At 39.7% G+C, this 16328-nt stretch overlaps 1 protein-coding gene and 1 pseudogene across 3 annotated transcripts in view; both read left to right on the forward strand.

The window, feature by feature from the left end:
- Positions 1 to 16328, forward strand: part of RABGAP1L (RAB GTPase activating protein 1 like) — a 657985-nt gene that overhangs the window by 11963 nt on the left and 629694 nt on the right. The gene's annotated exons all lie outside the window — the stretch shown is intronic.
- On the forward strand, positions 5837 to 6499 carry LOC136169465 (NTF2-related export protein 1-like; annotated as a pseudogene).

Below are 16328 nucleotides of genomic sequence, written 5' to 3' on the forward strand. Positions count from 1 at the left end.
CATTCTCTGACACTGTTTTATTCAGCAGGCGTTTGTAAGGTAAGGAATGGATTCAGTGCTTGAGAAACAGAGATAAGAGATGGTTAAGGAAATGACAGTCATGTTGGAGAAACATACAAGTACAGTGGAGTGTGGCCAGGATGGGGGCAGTGTAGGATGTGTCTTACAAGAAAGCTTCAGAGGGTTCTGTAACTTGGTCTGAGTTGAGTTTAAAGAAGGTGAGAGAGGCATCTTAGAGGTATGAAAATTTGAAGTTGTAACTCTTCACTTGGGTAGACCCAGTAGCTCCTCATCTTCCTGAAACATGCAGAAACCCCCAAATGGATGTAATTTTTTTATAAGTAATTACTTAAAAATAAAGCTGTCACTGAGAACTTACTTTTATTTTATATATGATGCTGTGGTTTCTAAAGTAGCAGATTAAAAAGAATAATATAGAATTGAAATGGTGTCATAAATATACATACTGATAATAACAGTGAGATTGCTGACATTGATAGCAAAGAAGAAATAGGAAAAACTATACACACACACAACCCAACTCTAAAAACCATAGATAGTAAAGGAAAACAGCCTTGCACACTTATTTAGCTTTGGGTATCTGTTGTATTTCTAGTAGTATATATAGAATAATAATGAAAGTTTGTCATGTTCTCCCTTACAAGAAAAGGTTAAATATATGGTCTGCGTTTATGAAGGCATTAAAGTTTTATCTTAGAAAGATTTTAAAATATGAAATAGAGTGAAAACCAGAGGGTAAACTCTTATGTCAGTTATCAAATTGTTTATCTTGAGTGATTGATTTCCAAAGGGCTTTGAATAACCTTAGATTTAGTTTTCTTCTTCTTTTTTTTTTTTTTTAAGTTTTCTTCTTATATATGACACATCTGTTGTTGTCTAGTTGCTCAGTCATGTCTGACCCTTTTTGCAACCCCTCTGTCCTGGCTCCTCTGTGCATGGGATTCTAGACCAGGCAAGAGTAGATTGCCATTTCCTTCTCCAGGGGATCTTCCCAGCCCACACATTGAACCCACGTAGCTCAGTTAGTAAAGAATCCGCCTGCAATGCAGGAGACCCCGGTTCTATTCCTGGGTTGGGAAGATCCCCTGCAGAAGGGAAAGGCTACCCATTCCAGTATTCTGGCCTAGAGAATTTCATGGACTGTATAGTCCATGGGGTTGCAAAGAGTCAGACATGACTGAGTGACTTTCACTTTCACTCCTAAATTGCAGGTGGATTCTTTACTACTGAGCCACCGGGGAAGCCCATATGACACGTAGACTGCATATTTTATGGAATATTAGACATAGTTCAGACAGTAAAGTGTCTGCCGTCAATGCAGGAGACCCAAGTTTGATCCCTGGGTTGGGAACATCCCTTGCAGGAGGGCATGGCAACTCACTCCAGTATTCTTGCCTGGAAAATTCCATGGATGGAGGAGCCTGCCGGGCTATAGTCCACAGGGTCGCAAAGGGTTGGACATGACTGAGAGACTTCTCTTTCTTTCACTTTCAGACATAGTTCGGTACAGTCTTTGCTATGTAACATTGGCTAGAAACTACTTGCTTATATTGTTCAGTCGCTAAGTCCTGTCTGACTCTCCTGCGACCCCATGGACTCCTCTTCCAAGGAGTCCACCAGTCCACTAGTCTCCTCTTCCAAGGGATTCTCCAGGCAACAGTACTGGAGTAGGTTGCCATTTCCTTCTCCAGGTATTTGCTTATATAAAGTATCAAAGTTAGGATTCTTGACCATTTGGATATCAAGTCCTTTTGAGAGTATGGACCAGGTTGTCTTTCTGTTCTGGATGATTTATAGTTGTCTCTCTCAGCCTAGATGCTATCATCTTGAAAGCCTTCACTGAGATTGTAGCCTGTTAGAAATCTGTTAGATATCTCTTATCTGTGTTTTTGGAGCATCTTATTTCCTCCCTGTTGTGACACTAATAGCATTGCATTGTAGCTTGTCTGTTTCTACTTTAGACTACAGTATAGGCTTTTGAGAACAAAAGCTATTTGGTCTAGGGCTCTGGAATTGGTCTCCTCTCCATTTGAATCTTGACTGTGTGTGGCATTGGGGAAATTATCTGTAAAGTGGGGATAATCGTACTCCATAGAGTTATTTATTTTGAATATGTTAATGAATGTAGAGGAGAAATAACACAGTTTCTGGCACATTGTTTAGTTCTCATAAATGTTTCTTCCTCCTTTTTTTTCTTATTGTGTTTGGCATTTACTTTTAAATGCATTTAAAGGTGTTACTACATTAGTACTTTTAAAGTAGTTTTGTACACTGTGTTAGAGCTCATTTGGATCTATCATTAATATTATTAAATGAAAATTTCTTGAATAATAGCTAGTATATAAAAATACAGTCTTTGAGCTAGATATCAGGAAATCATGTAGTCTCCAAATTTCATTATCAGCCTGTAAAACTTTCTCCAGGCCTTGTCAAGCATGTAATTGTTGTGATGGCAATGGGTTTAAAGTAGGTGGGCCTGGTGTTCTGTCTGTGGTGACCTGGAGGATGGGGGTAGGGGAAGAGGAGGAAGTTCAAGAGGGAGGTGATATATATGTATATAATTATGGCTCATTTGTGTTGTTGTATGGCAGAAACCAACACAACATTGTAAAACAGTTTTCTTCCAATTTAAAAATAAATAAAAAAGATGCTTCTGAATATAAAAAAATAAGTGGAAAAGATGGTAGAGTTCCTTTTTCTGAATTTGCTGCTTTCTGACCTTGTTCACTTGTCTTGGTAGCTATGCCTCTTACTGCCATCATCTTGGCTTTGTTATTGATCTCTTTCTTGGAAGGAAAGAACCCTGTGTCTGACAGACTTACTAGCTGTGTGACCCTGGGTAAGTAACCTTACTTCTGGGTTTATATATCTGTATAATGAAGTAGTAATCATACCTCATGACTCTGAAATTTTAGAAATAGGTGCCTGGTGTATAGAAGGTGCTCTGTAGATTGTGGGTATTCTTAGCTCTCTTTTCAAGCCAGAATCCTCAGTATTCCTTCTTTATTAGTAACTTTGTTTGACAGCAGCAAACCAAGAAATAGGGTGAAGGAGAACTGGATCACTGGGGGAATGATAGCAGAGAATTTGCACCAGCACCCTTGACTGCAGATGGGAGATGGATGGGAAGGGCCTATAGCTTTATGTGAAGGAGGATGGGTGAAACCTGATTGGATCGGATGTAACATAACATCTGTAGTCTGGCTTAAATCCTCATCAACTGGTTGGGTGGTTTTTAATTTACTTAAAATTTAAAAGTTTTGTTTTTTTTTTCGTTATTAAAATGCTTACAATACTAAACTACTTACTTGATTACAGAATGACTTTTCAGTGAGCTGAGCACAACTTATTCAAGGCTTATGGACTGTAGAGTTGTTCCTCTGTGATAGCGTGTTAAGACATTTCTAGAAATGAAGTGTCCCCCACCCCGCCTCCCCCCATGTATCCTTTACCCCGTTAGTGCCACAAGTTGTTGAGATACATATGACTGGTACTCCTGTTGGGATCTGTTATCTCATTACATCTCTGTTGTTTGCAAGGCATCATGTTAAGTGTTGTGGAGGAATGTAAAGAAGTAAAACCATGTATTTCAGGAAATTGATTGCAGTTGGGAAAGTGATACCTACATGTATTAAAAATAACTAATTTTTTTTAAAAAAACTAACTTTTAAAAAAGCAGAATTATTAACTAAAACATCTTATTTTCTGAGCCCAATATCCCTAGGGTCATTTAAGATAGTTTTGCTGGAAAAAAAAGTCTTAGGCTGTTGTTATGCAAGTGTCAAACCATGGATTAGAAAAGTTGGAAACTGAAGTTTCTGACTAATGTTAATTTTTCCATCTTATTTGTGAATCTATATTAACATTATCTTGTACTGATTCCTTCACTAATATCTTCTAAGAATTTAAAAAATTATTTGTCACCTTCAAATGTGATCATTGAAGAGTTGATTAATTATTCTGTGTCTTTCTAAGCAGATTAAGTTAAATCATCATGATTTAGATATTTTCCTATGGCAGTATTTTATCTTAGTTTGTGCGTCATTTGCAACAGATCATCAAGTTAGTGCTGTGTTTATTATTAAATCTAGTATAAATGTAGTATCTTTACTGCAAAATGGTGCACATTTTGATCAAAAGAAGCAGTGCCACCCTCCCTGTTACCTCCTGCTGTACCTTGACTAACATTTGGATATAAAAGAATCTAATCAGCTTGCTCTCTCCTTTGATTTTCCTGTTGTTGACTTCCTGTCATTCAGATCTCTGCTTAAAAAAATTTATTTCTGAGTCTTTCCCAAACCACCTAATCTGAAGTGGTTCTTGATGCTCTTGGCTTGCTCTGCCACGTTGCCCTATGTATTTTCATGCAGAATACTTTTCCCTGTCATAGAAACTTTCTTCCTTCCTTTCTACCCCCGCCTCCCTTTCTTCACTCCCTCCTTCCTTTCTTCCATTCTCCAGTAGCTTGTATGCTCTTTGAGTGCAAGAACTTAACTGGGTTTTATCACTTCTGTTATCTCTAGAGCTTCAAATAATTCGCTCAATAAAGTTTTGTTACTGTAGAATAAAGCAGACATTCTTTCCCTAAGTAGCTTTATGACTGTCTTGAAAGTTCATTTTACTTCATTATACCTTGTTTTCTATTGTTGCAAAATGGGTGGGGGATGGGAGAGGAAAAAGATTGAATTAGATTATTTCTAAACTCTGTGCTGTTAGCTTGTTGTGAGCTTTGAGTCCTGCTCTAATGGTGTTGATGAAGTTGGGCTTAGCTACTTAATTATTTTCTTACTCTTCTCTTGAAACCAGTAATGCATATTTATATTTGTAAGATTACTGACAGCATTGGAGAGTTAACTCTGATTGCAGACTCAGTTTTTTGGTGTATCTAGATTATTAAAGAGATTAGATCTGCAACATGATTTCTGTTTTGATGATCAAATTAGGTTCTGTGGCATATCCCAAGTATTAAGTTGAACTGATCTTTCTGGTTATTTACTCTAAATATCAGGGACGTTTAGTCATCTCTTTTTAGTTAATTTTGATTATGAGAGTTATGATTTCTGTGACATGAACTTTGAGATAATATACATATAAATGAAAGTTTACATTAAAAGTAACTTTTGTAGTAATTTCTGGAAGGCAGTTGGAATTGTAGATGTACGCTAGTTTTTCGTTTGGTGCACGTGACTAGAATTTTAGACAGTGGGCTATTTTAGTCTTCATTTGGGAGTATTTTATTATTATACTGAACAAAAGCATTTTTGAAATGGGTAAAGGAAATGAACAGACAGTTGATATTAGAGGATATGCAACCTGTAAGCAGCTGTTAGAAGAATGTGTGATCTTCTCAGTAATCAAAGAAATGCTGACTAAAACAAAATGGAATACTATATACTTATTTCAGATTTTTTCAAAAACAGTTGTATGTAATGCTGGTTAGATATTGGTAGAGCAGGCGTATTCACATAGTACTACTGGATCGCAATTTGGTAGGATGCATCTAGAATTTTTAGACTGTTCATAATTGTTTTATAAATCTGATCAGTAGCTTTCCTTCTGAGAATATCCTGAAGAAATAACTACAGAGAGGCTCTGGCTGGACCCAGCAGGTTCCCGGAGGGAGGGGTGCGGCGGAGGCGGCTCTTCCCGGCCCGCCTTGGGCCCGCGGCAGAGAATGGCGGAGCCTCGGCTGTTCCGGCCTGCGGTCACGGGGGGCTCCGCGTAGCCGCGTGAACGGAGCCGCCCACGCCGACCCTTGCGGTGATTTCCCCCGCACCTTCCCGGCCAACTGAGGCCCCCGCTGACCCGGTCATCTCCCGCACTGAGCAGGGCGGTCACTCCCGCGCAGCCCCCTCAGGTACAGGAGGCACCTAGGCCAAGGCCTCGCTTGGCGGGGCCAGTGATGGCGTCCGTGGACTTCAAGAGCTACGTGGACCAGGCGTGCAGAGCGGCGGCGGAGTTCGCGAACGCGTACTACAGCACCACGGACAAGCGGCGGCGGCTGCTGTCCCGCCTGTACATGGGCGCGGCCACCCTGGTGTGGAACGGCAGTGCCGTCTCCGGGCAGGAGTCCCTGAGTGAGTTTTTTTGAGATGCTGCCTTCCAGCGAGTTCCAGATCAATGTGGTAGACTGCCAGCCTGTCCACGATGAAGCCACCCCGCGCCAGACCACGGTCCTTGTGGTGAGCTGTGGGACAGTGAAGTTTGAGGGCAACAAACAGCGGGACTTCAACCAGAACTTCATCCTGACGGCGCAGGCCTCACCCAGCAACACAGTGTGGAAGATCGCCAGCGACTGCTTCCGGTTCCAGGACTGGGCCTGCTAGTGGGCGGCAGGACACCCCCAGCCTGAACCCTGGGCTCCCTCGAGCCTGAGGGGCCCCTGTCGGGGCATACAGTTGTTTGTCACAGCTGCCTTTTTGAAGTAGTAAAATATTCTATTTTTCTATTTGCCCAGTAGAGACTCTGGTTCTGGAAATTCTGATGAATGAAAGGTTCATACCAAAAAAAAAAAAAAAAAAAAAAGAAATAACTCCAGAACAAAGAAGGAAAAGATAAGAAACAGGTGTTTGCAGGAGACTGTTCAGAGCAACATTATAGTAGTGGCTTATTGGAAGCAACTTAAATTTTCAACAATAGGAGACTTTAAGATATGGTACATTTATTGCAAGAACCATTGGGTAGCATAAAAATAATTCGAAAGACTATCATTTTAAGGAAGAGTGAATGTAACCATTTAAAATTATAAGAAAAATATCAGGAATGCACTAAAATGCCAACTGTATTAGCTCAATAGTATTATGGGTCTGTTTTTCCCCCCTAAATTTGTGTAACTTTTATAATGAAAAAAGCATAAGTAAAATCAGATTTTGCTAGCAATGATAATTTTGTTAGTATAACTAGGGTTGCCAGATTTAACAAATAAAAATACATACACTGTTTGGGATGTACATTCCAAATACGATAAAATTATTTTTCTGAGATTCAACATTAAACTGAGTGCCTTATGTTTTATCTGACAACTCTTAAGTGTAACACATTTTGGTTATAGTTGACCGTTGAGAAATGTTGGGACACTCTGCCTCCCAAATAATTCCAACAATTGTTTTTTATTTAGTTAAAAACTAGAATTACTAGGAAAATTACTTTTATGGTCTAATTTTTTTTTTCAGAACTTTTTAAAGTGATGCTTGGAGGAAATATGCTTCAGTGTTTGGCAAGAATAATTAAAAACTCATGTTACTTAACAAAAACATGATACTGGATACTGCTTTTTTACCTTAGATAGAAGGGTGATTGGAAAAGGAAATGGCAACCCACTCCAGTACTCTTGCCTGGAAAATTCCATGGATGGAGGAGCCTGGTAGGCTACAGTCCATGGGGTCGCAAAGAGTCGGACATGACTGAGTGACTTCACTTTCTTTCTTTCTGTAGTTTCTTTTGGAGGAGGAAACCCACTGGTAACCCACTCCAGTGTTCTTGCCTAGAGAATCCCATGGACGGAGGGGCCTGGTGGGCTGCGGTCTATGGGGTTGCAAAGAGTCGGACACAACTAAGCAACTAACACACACACACAGAAGGGTGTTTTGTTGAGTTAACATTTTTTTAGTTTTAGAAATAACAGCATTTCTGGATTCCCCTGATGATCCAGTGGTTAGGACACCATATTTTCACTGCCAGCAGCCTGGGTTTGATCCCTGGTTGAGGAACTGAGGTTCTGCAAGCCAGTAGCTGTGGTGAAGAAAAAAAAAAGAGGCATTTCTGCAGTGAAACATCTTTCTACATATATCTGGGAAGGTGCTTCTCATAGATCTGGGAAGGTAGGAGACTTACTGATATAATGTTTGAGAGGTCAAGGAAATGAGAATAAGGAGGGAAGTTGAAATAGGATTGTAACTACTCTGCTTTGAAAACTGGAACTTTTTTTAAGTTTCATATTTGAAGTGAAAATAAAATGCACTTGTAAGAAGTTCTGACAGTTTTCTAAATCTTAAGTAATCCTCCCACAGAATAATATGTCAGGACTTTTTGGATTGAAAAAGATGCAATTTTGGGGTCCAACTGAAGATAAATTATATGAAAATGAAGATCATTTTAGTAATTATTGTTGATACAGTTAATGTATCCAATCAAGGGCTTTGATATACTAGGTACTAATAACAGAGATACCCTGCCATCATAGAATTTATGGTTTAGGGAGGAGTTAGGCAATTACTGTGGTCTGTGATAAGTATGGTGATACGGCCATTTGAGCTGCAGGGGTAGCTCAGAGGAGGGGCACCTTAGCCAGAGGAGAGATTCTACCATCAGAAGGAGTAGGAGTTAACCAGGGAAGATGATGTGGGAGTCCTGGAGACTGAGAGCAGATATGAAAGTCCAGAAGCAGGGAAGAACATAGCAAATTTGAAGAGGGAAAAAAGGAAGTGGACAGCAGTGTATTTGAAGGAACCGGGAGAGCACATGGTAACACGTGAGGCTGTAAGGGTAGGCAGGGGCCAGGTGATGGTGGCTCTTACGGATCATTTAAGATGTGGGCATTATTCTAAGAATGCTGCGCTGTGCTTAGTTGCTCAGTCATGTCCGACTCTTTGTGACCCCGTGGAATGTAGCCCACCATGCCCATGGGGATTCTCCAGGCCAGAATACTGAAGTGGGTTGCCATGCTCTCCCCAGGGGATCTTCCCAACCCAGGGATTGAACCCAGGACTCCTGCATTGTGGGTGGATTCTTTACCATCTGAGACACACATTAGATTTTGTTCTAGAGAGATTATTTTGGACTGGGTGTGTAGAGTTGATTTGGAGAGAAGTAGGCTAGAGTATGGAAGACAATTTAGAAAATTGTTACAGTAATCCAGTAACTGAACTAGGATGGGAGTAGTGAAGCTTGAAAGGAGTGGACAGGTTTAAGAAGTTTTTATGAGACAAAATCATTGGGACTTTGTGATGTGTTTGATTTAGGAGTGCAAGAGGAGGAGTCATAATTCTTGGGCAGGTTTACCAAGAGGGATTAAAGGAGGAGCAGCGTTTTGGGGGAAGAAAATATGAGTTCCAGGTTTGACATTGTAGATGTCTGTAGGCAGCTTGACAAATGGTGTAAAATGTGAGAAAGATGTCTGGGTTTGAAATGTGCTCATTGAGATTAAGTAGGTAGAGTCGAAGAGACCTGGAATAGAACCCTGAGGAGCTCCCTTTAAAAAAAGATTGTTTCGAAAATCTTACATTTTTATTAGTTTTTCTTCCATCTGTGCTTACTGTATTTACTTTGTTTTCACATGTCTGTCCTCTGTTAGATTGTAAGCCCCTTAAGGGCAGGACCGTGTCTCTTTTGTTCACCTTTGTATGCACAGTACTTGGCATATAGTATACACTTGATAAATATTTGTGAAATGAATACAGTTTTCCCTATTACTTTTGTTCCTCATTTGAGTCTTTAGTTGTGGGCATTTATTTCCGGGATCTCTGTTCTATTGTATGATCAGTTTGTCCTCTTCCAGTCAGCATCATGTTGTTGTTCAGTCACCCAGTCGTGTCCGACTCTTTGTGACCGCATGGATTGCAGCTCTCCAGGCCTCCCTGTCCCTTACCATCTCCCGGAGTTTGCCCAAGCTCATATTCATTGCATTGTTGATGTATCCAGCCATCCCATCCTCTGACATCTTCTTCTCCTTCTGCCCGGGGTCTTTCCCAGCATCAGGGACTTTTCCAATGAGTCGTCTGTTCGCATCAGATGACCAAAATACTAGCACTTCAGCATCAGTCCTTCCAGTGAATATTTGGGGTTGATCTCCTTTAAGATTGATTGGTTTGATTTCCTTGCTGTTCAAGGGACATTTAGGAGTCTTCTCCAGCACCACAGTTTGAAGGCATCAATTCTTTGGCATTCTGCCTTCTTTACGGTCTAGCTTTCACAATTAGTATCATATAGGTATGTTTTCTTTTAACTTTTCGTTATGGAAAATTTGAAATTTATGAGAAAGAAAACAGTTTACTTAACATCCACATAGAAATCTAAATTGAACAATTCTTATGTTTCTCATTTTTGCTTAATCTCTTTTTTTGGGTGTAATACTGCAAATTACAGAAATTGGTTTATTTTTGTCCCTAATTACTTAAATGTATCTCTCAAAAGTAAGAACATTTTCTTATATAACTATAATCACATTATCACACCTAACTAAATTAGCAATTTCTTAATATCATCAGAAACCCAGCCTGAATTAAAATTTTGCCAGTTATACCCAAAATGTTTGTGTTAGTTTGCTAGAGCTGCCATAACCAAATACCATGTACCAGGTGGCTTAAATGACATAATTTATTTTCTCACAGTTTGGAGATTGTAAACCCAAAATCAGTGTATTTCTCCTGAGGATCTCTCCTTGGCTTGCAGGTGGCTGCCTTCTCTGTGAGTCCTCACGTGGTCTTACCTCTCTGAGTGCATCCTTGGTGTTTCTGTTTGTCTGAATTTCCTTCTTATAAGGGCACCAGTCAGATCAGATTAGGACCCACCCTAATGGCCTCCTTTTACCTTAGCTTTTTAAAGGCCCTAACTCCAAATATAGTCACATTCTGAGGTACCGGGGGTTAGAACTTCAAGATATGTATTATTTTTTTGTGGTGGGAGTTGGGGGCACAGTTCAGTCCTAAACAATGTCTTTTATACTGCTGGCTTGTTCAAAGCAGGATTTAATCAAGGACTATGCAATTGCATTTAGTTGTAAATTTCTTATGTACACCTTAACCTATATACATCTCCCCACTTTACCCCTTTTCTTCTCTTGACAATACAGACATCTAGCCAACTGTCCTGTAAGATATTCCATGTTTTGAATTTGTCTGACATATTTCATTGTTTCCTATAAGCTGGAAGCTAGATCTGAAGGTTTATTTAAACTAAAACATTTTGGACACCGGTATTTATAGTTTGTGCTGTGTGGGTCATAATGGTTGTGTCTGGAGGCACGTGTCTCATTGTCCTACTCTTGGTGATGTTGAGATTGATCGCTGGGTAAAGTGGTAACAGAATCGAATTGTTCTGTTATAAAGCTTATTTTTTCCTTATCACTAAGAAGTTATCTGTGGTTCAGCACTGTAAGTATCATATGGTTTTGATCGTTGCAATTTAGGGTAGTGTGGTTGTTTGAATGCCATCATTAAGGGTTGTTACAAATAGTGAATATTTCTAATTTTTCGCTTTCCAGCATTTGAACCCCTTGCCTATATTTGACAAATATCCACAATTAATGAGGCAGAGCCGTTCTTTTACTAGAAAAGCTGAAAATGTTAGGTGCTTTACTCCCAGTCACCTTCTTGTCTGGGTCATGGATACGTACCTGGGTTCCATCAGTCAAATACCTATGTCCAGTTATGGACTAGAAGCTTGTAATATAAAGATGACCCTGGGAAAAAGTGCATTCCAGTGAGGGTTGGTAGCAGTAGCCACTATCTTGTTTAGTTTAAGAAGCAGCAGGGGCCCTGATTCTAAGTGTGGCATCCACCCAGTGTCTAGACTGTTGGTCATGTGGGCGGTGCAAGCTCTCACATCTGTGCCAACGGCAGCGGTGTCGTCACTGGAAAGGTTGAGGCTTGCTTTCAGGCATAGCCTCGGCTGTGTGGCCTTTTACAAGTCCAGTTCCTTGCTTTTCTGAAGATATATTTTAATAAATTACATTTCTGCTCAGGTAGCTATAATTTCTTTTTCTCCTTAATAGCTAAGAAATCTTACTGGGGGAAACACTTTGAGGGGATAATTTAGGTCAGAAGTTGGACCCAGTGTCATCTTAGATCCTCTTTAAATCTGTAGTTATTAAAAAAAAAATCTGTTTGCCTACCCATTCTTGGTTTGTAAAAGTCATTTTATATTTGTCTTTATTTCCTTGTTTCTTGTTCTTTGAATTATAGTTTGTCACCGGTTGTTAAGTTTTAGAAGTATTCATTGCAAAAGCATTCATTTTATGCCCACTGTGAGCCTGAGCTGGAGAAATAAGATGAATCGTAATCTGCCCTCGAGGAGGATAAATCACATAGAGATGTTAATCTTGAGAGAGGTTCAGATAAAGTGCATTGGCAGTTCAAGTAGCAGGAAAGTGTTTGCAGTAGGAGGGCTAGGAGATGATGAAAGAGGTCCTGTTTGAGCTGAGTTTTGAAGGCACGGAGGTGTCTAGGCATAGCCAGGTGAGACAGAAGGGGGCTTTGGGTAAAGGGGATAGCATGACCAGATGTAAGATGTTGACTTGTGTATACGGGGGTGTTTATTCTGTTAGGAAGCAAAGCTGATAATTTAGAGTGCTTTTTTGTTCATTAACAGTAATGGTAAGAAATCCATTGCATGTTGACATAAATGACATACATTTTATTGGAAAGTAACTATTTCTAAAACAAAACAGTTTAGTGAGAAAGCATGGTTTTTACATTTTGCGAATTCCTTTAATGTCTGCCTTGGTAGATGACAGATTCTCATATCTGCTACTACATTCACTCCACGGTGGTATGTTGTTTGGGTTGAAGTATTTGAAGAGAGTCTGGTCATTTTCCTTTACTTTTAACCACCACTCATCTTGGGGCAAGGAGTGAGGAGCTGAGAGTGCAGGTGTTTGAAGGTCTCTTCTGCATTCCGTTTAACCATAATTAGATAAACAGTGAAGATTTTGTGGAAGAGGCGAGATTTGAGATGAGGCTTGTAGGCATTAGATAAACAGGAGGAAATAGAAAGGCATTATTGTTGGGGCCAAATAATATAAACAAAGTTATGGAAAATTAAATGTCTCAGGAACAAAAGATTAAAACAGTTGCCTTGATTTCAAAAGGTAGAACAAAAATAAAAATGATCTTCGGAGAAGGAAATGGCAACCCACTCCAGTATTCTTGCCTGGAGAATCTCGTGGGCGGAGGAGCCTAGTGGGCTACAGTCCGCGGGGTTGCAAAGAGTCGGATATGACTGAGCGACTTCACTTTCATTTTCACTTTCAACCCTCAGGTGAGAAGACTTTCAGCTCTTGTGTTTGCTACTGATTGTTTTCTTGAGTTCTCAAAGACCTGTGACCATATTTTTTTTTAAGTTGCCTGTTTTCTAATTGCATCACTTTACACACTGTTGTCTAATAATATGTGGTATTTAGAATGCCTTCTTAATTATTTTGGGCAGCCATTGCCTGTATTTTCTTAGCACCTCCTTGGTTTTCTTACGTGAACTCATCTGACAGGGAAATGCAGCTTTTTTGTTTGCCCTCTCTGCATACTGGACCGTCTGAGTCAGTGTTCTGACTAATTCCTGATGGTCTCTGAGCTACTGTTCTACCAGACTCAGTAGTTACGTGCTTCAGGAATTTTTCGGTAGAATTGGTCCTATTAGGAGACTCTTGGTGTCACCTTTGTTATCTTAAAAGCTGGTCCCTTTGCTGAGGCTCTTAATTTTTTGAAAACTTGATTCTATTTCAGCTGAAAATTGGCAAGGCTATTTAAAAAATTGAGGGAAGCCATTTAAGAAATTGAAAAGTAATCGCAAACAACATTGGGTAGTTGTGACTTTCATTTCTGTATCAGTTGAATTTTTGTGCTCTTTTCCCTGTGTACGTGGTGGTTCTATTTTTCTCCAATAAAATTTTTTATTAAAAAAAAAATGATCTTCATGTACTGGGATCTGATAAACTCTGGAGGATAATGGAAAGACCGTGGTACAATTAGTTGGCTCGTAATGCTGGGGAGTAATAGTGGCTTGCCGTTTATTGTGTGCTTTCTGTATGTCAGTTACTGATCTAAGTTTAATATATGTACTCATACATGCAAATAGCCTGAGAAAGTTGGTATTATTATTATCATTTTGCATATGAGAAACCTGAGGCACAGAGAAATTATGCTACTCACCTGAGGTCACAGTATCAGTAAATTGCAGAATTGGGATTTAAACTCAGACAAATTGGATTCCAAGGCCTATTTTTTTATGGAGCACACTAAATTGCCTCTTAAATATTAAAAAATAAGTTTATATAATGAGGATGGTACTAGCTTCTGAAGGAATATTGAAACTGAGGAATTTAAATTTGTACAGGAGAATCTGTAAATATTTGATTTTTTTTCAGTTTAACTTATTAGGAATTTTAATTTCAAAATATTTATTGAATATGTCAGCCATTGCGGTGAGGGTGTAAGGATGAGTATGGCAGAGCCTGCTAATTTTTCAACAGTGCTCTGTCCTTTCTTCTGAAGTAATATATTCTTTTTTTTTTTCCATTTATTTTTATTAGTTGGAGGCTAATTACTTTACAATATTTTAGTGGTTTTTGCCATACGTTGACATGAATCAGCCATGGATTTACTTGTGTTCCCCATCCTGAACCCCCCTCCCACCTCCCTCCCCATCCCATCCCTCTGGGTCATCCCAGTGCACCAGCCCTGAGCACTTGTCTCATGCATCCAACCTGGACTGGCGATCTATTTCACACTTGATAATATACATGTTTCGATGCTATTCTCTCAGATCATCCCACCTTCGCCTTCCCCCATAGAGTCCAGTCTTCTCTGTATCGTTCCAATTTTAGTATATGTGCTGCCGGAGCGAGCTCTCTTCAGAAGTAATATCTTCTTAAGCTGGGCTCATGTTCATTGATAATAACGACTACATCTCCCAGCCCTTTTTGAAAGCTGGCATGGTCATATAACTAAGTTCAGGCCCTTGGAATGTAAGTAGAAGTACTGTTGGAACTTGGCTTAAGTTAAAGATGGTATGTATCCTTTGCTCTCTTTCTCTCTCTTTTTCTTTTGATTTGGGCCTTTCCTCAGTCTTACAGCCTGTAAAATGCCAAAGGGAAAGGTTAAAAAAGAGTAGAATCTCTTTGAATGGAAATTCTTATAAAGGATTGCATAGGAGCTGCCCACAATGTCAAGTGAGGGAGAAAACTCTATGTCATAGGAATTAAAATTTGGTAGGACAGTAAGAATACCAAAGATGTGTGGAAAACTTTATTAGAAGTACTCAGTTGGTGAATTTGGACATGCTGATCCTGGAGCAGCTAACATCCTTACTCACAACCTGGCATTCTCAGAAGTTTCAAACTCCTAAAGATGCTTGGCCAGAAAGGGCCATGATTATCTATTCATTTGAAATGTAAGTAAAGCTTGGGAAAAAAATGACAGCATGACTGAAGTTACACAGGCAGCCTGCTTTATTTTTTTCCTTTTAACCTCATGATACTATTATTTCTATTTCTTTAAAATATTTAAATAGATTTTTTTTCAGAGAAGTTTTAGTTTCATAGCAAATTTGAGCAGAAAGTACAGTTTCCATAGACCCCTCCTGCCCTACCCTCCATGCAGAGCATACTTCACTGTCAGCATCAGACATCAAAGTGGTATATTTGTTACCATTGATGAACTTACGTTGATACATAATCATTCCCAAAGTCCGTAGTGTACATTGGAATCCACTTTTAGTTTTGTACAATTTATGAGTGTGGATGTATAACAACATGTATCCGCCACTATAGTATCATACAGAATAGTTTTACTGCCCTAAAAATCCTCCATGTTCTGCTTTTTCATCCTTCCATCCCATCTGACCACTACTCATTTTTCTTCTGCCACCAGTGATTTTGTATTTTCTAGAGCATTGCATAGTTGGAATCTTATAGTAAGTATTCTTTTCACATTGGCTTCTTTCACTTAGTATTATGAATTTGAAGTACTTCCATGTGTTTTCATGTCTTGATTGTTGTTGTTCAGTTACTCAGTCATGTCTGAATGGACTGCATCATACCAGGTTTCCCTGTCCTTCACTGTCTCCCAGAGTTTGCTCAAACTTAGGTCCGTTGAGTCCATGATGCCATCCAACCATCTCATCCTCTGTTGACCCCTTCTCCTCCTGCCCTCAGTCTTTCCCAGCATCGAGGTCTTTTCCAATGAGTCAAGTCTTAGCATCAGGCCAAAGTATTAGAGCTTTAGCTTCAGCATCATTCCTTCCAGTATATCAGTCAGTTCAGTTCAGTCACTCATTCGTGTCCAATTCTTTGTGACCCCATGGACTGCAGCATGCCAGGCCTCCCTGTACATCGCCAACTCCCAGAGTTTACTCAAACTTAAGTCCATTGAGTCAGTGATGTCATCCAGCCATTTCATCCTCTGTCATCTCCTTGTCTGTCTCCTCCTCCTGCCTTCAGTCTTTCCCAGCATCAGGGTTTTTTCCAGTGAGTCCATTCGCCGCATCAGGTGAGTTTCAGCTTTAGCATCAGTCCTTCCAATGATTATTCAGAACTAATTACCTTTAGGATGGACTTGTTGGATCTCCTTGCAGTCCAAGGGACTCTCAAGAGTCTT

Source organism: Muntiacus reevesi, chromosome 5 (genome assembly GCF_963930625.1).
Source record: "Muntiacus reevesi chromosome 5, mMunRee1.1, whole genome shotgun sequence".
NCBI classification, from domain to species: domain Eukaryota; kingdom Metazoa; phylum Chordata; class Mammalia; order Artiodactyla; family Cervidae; genus Muntiacus; species Muntiacus reevesi.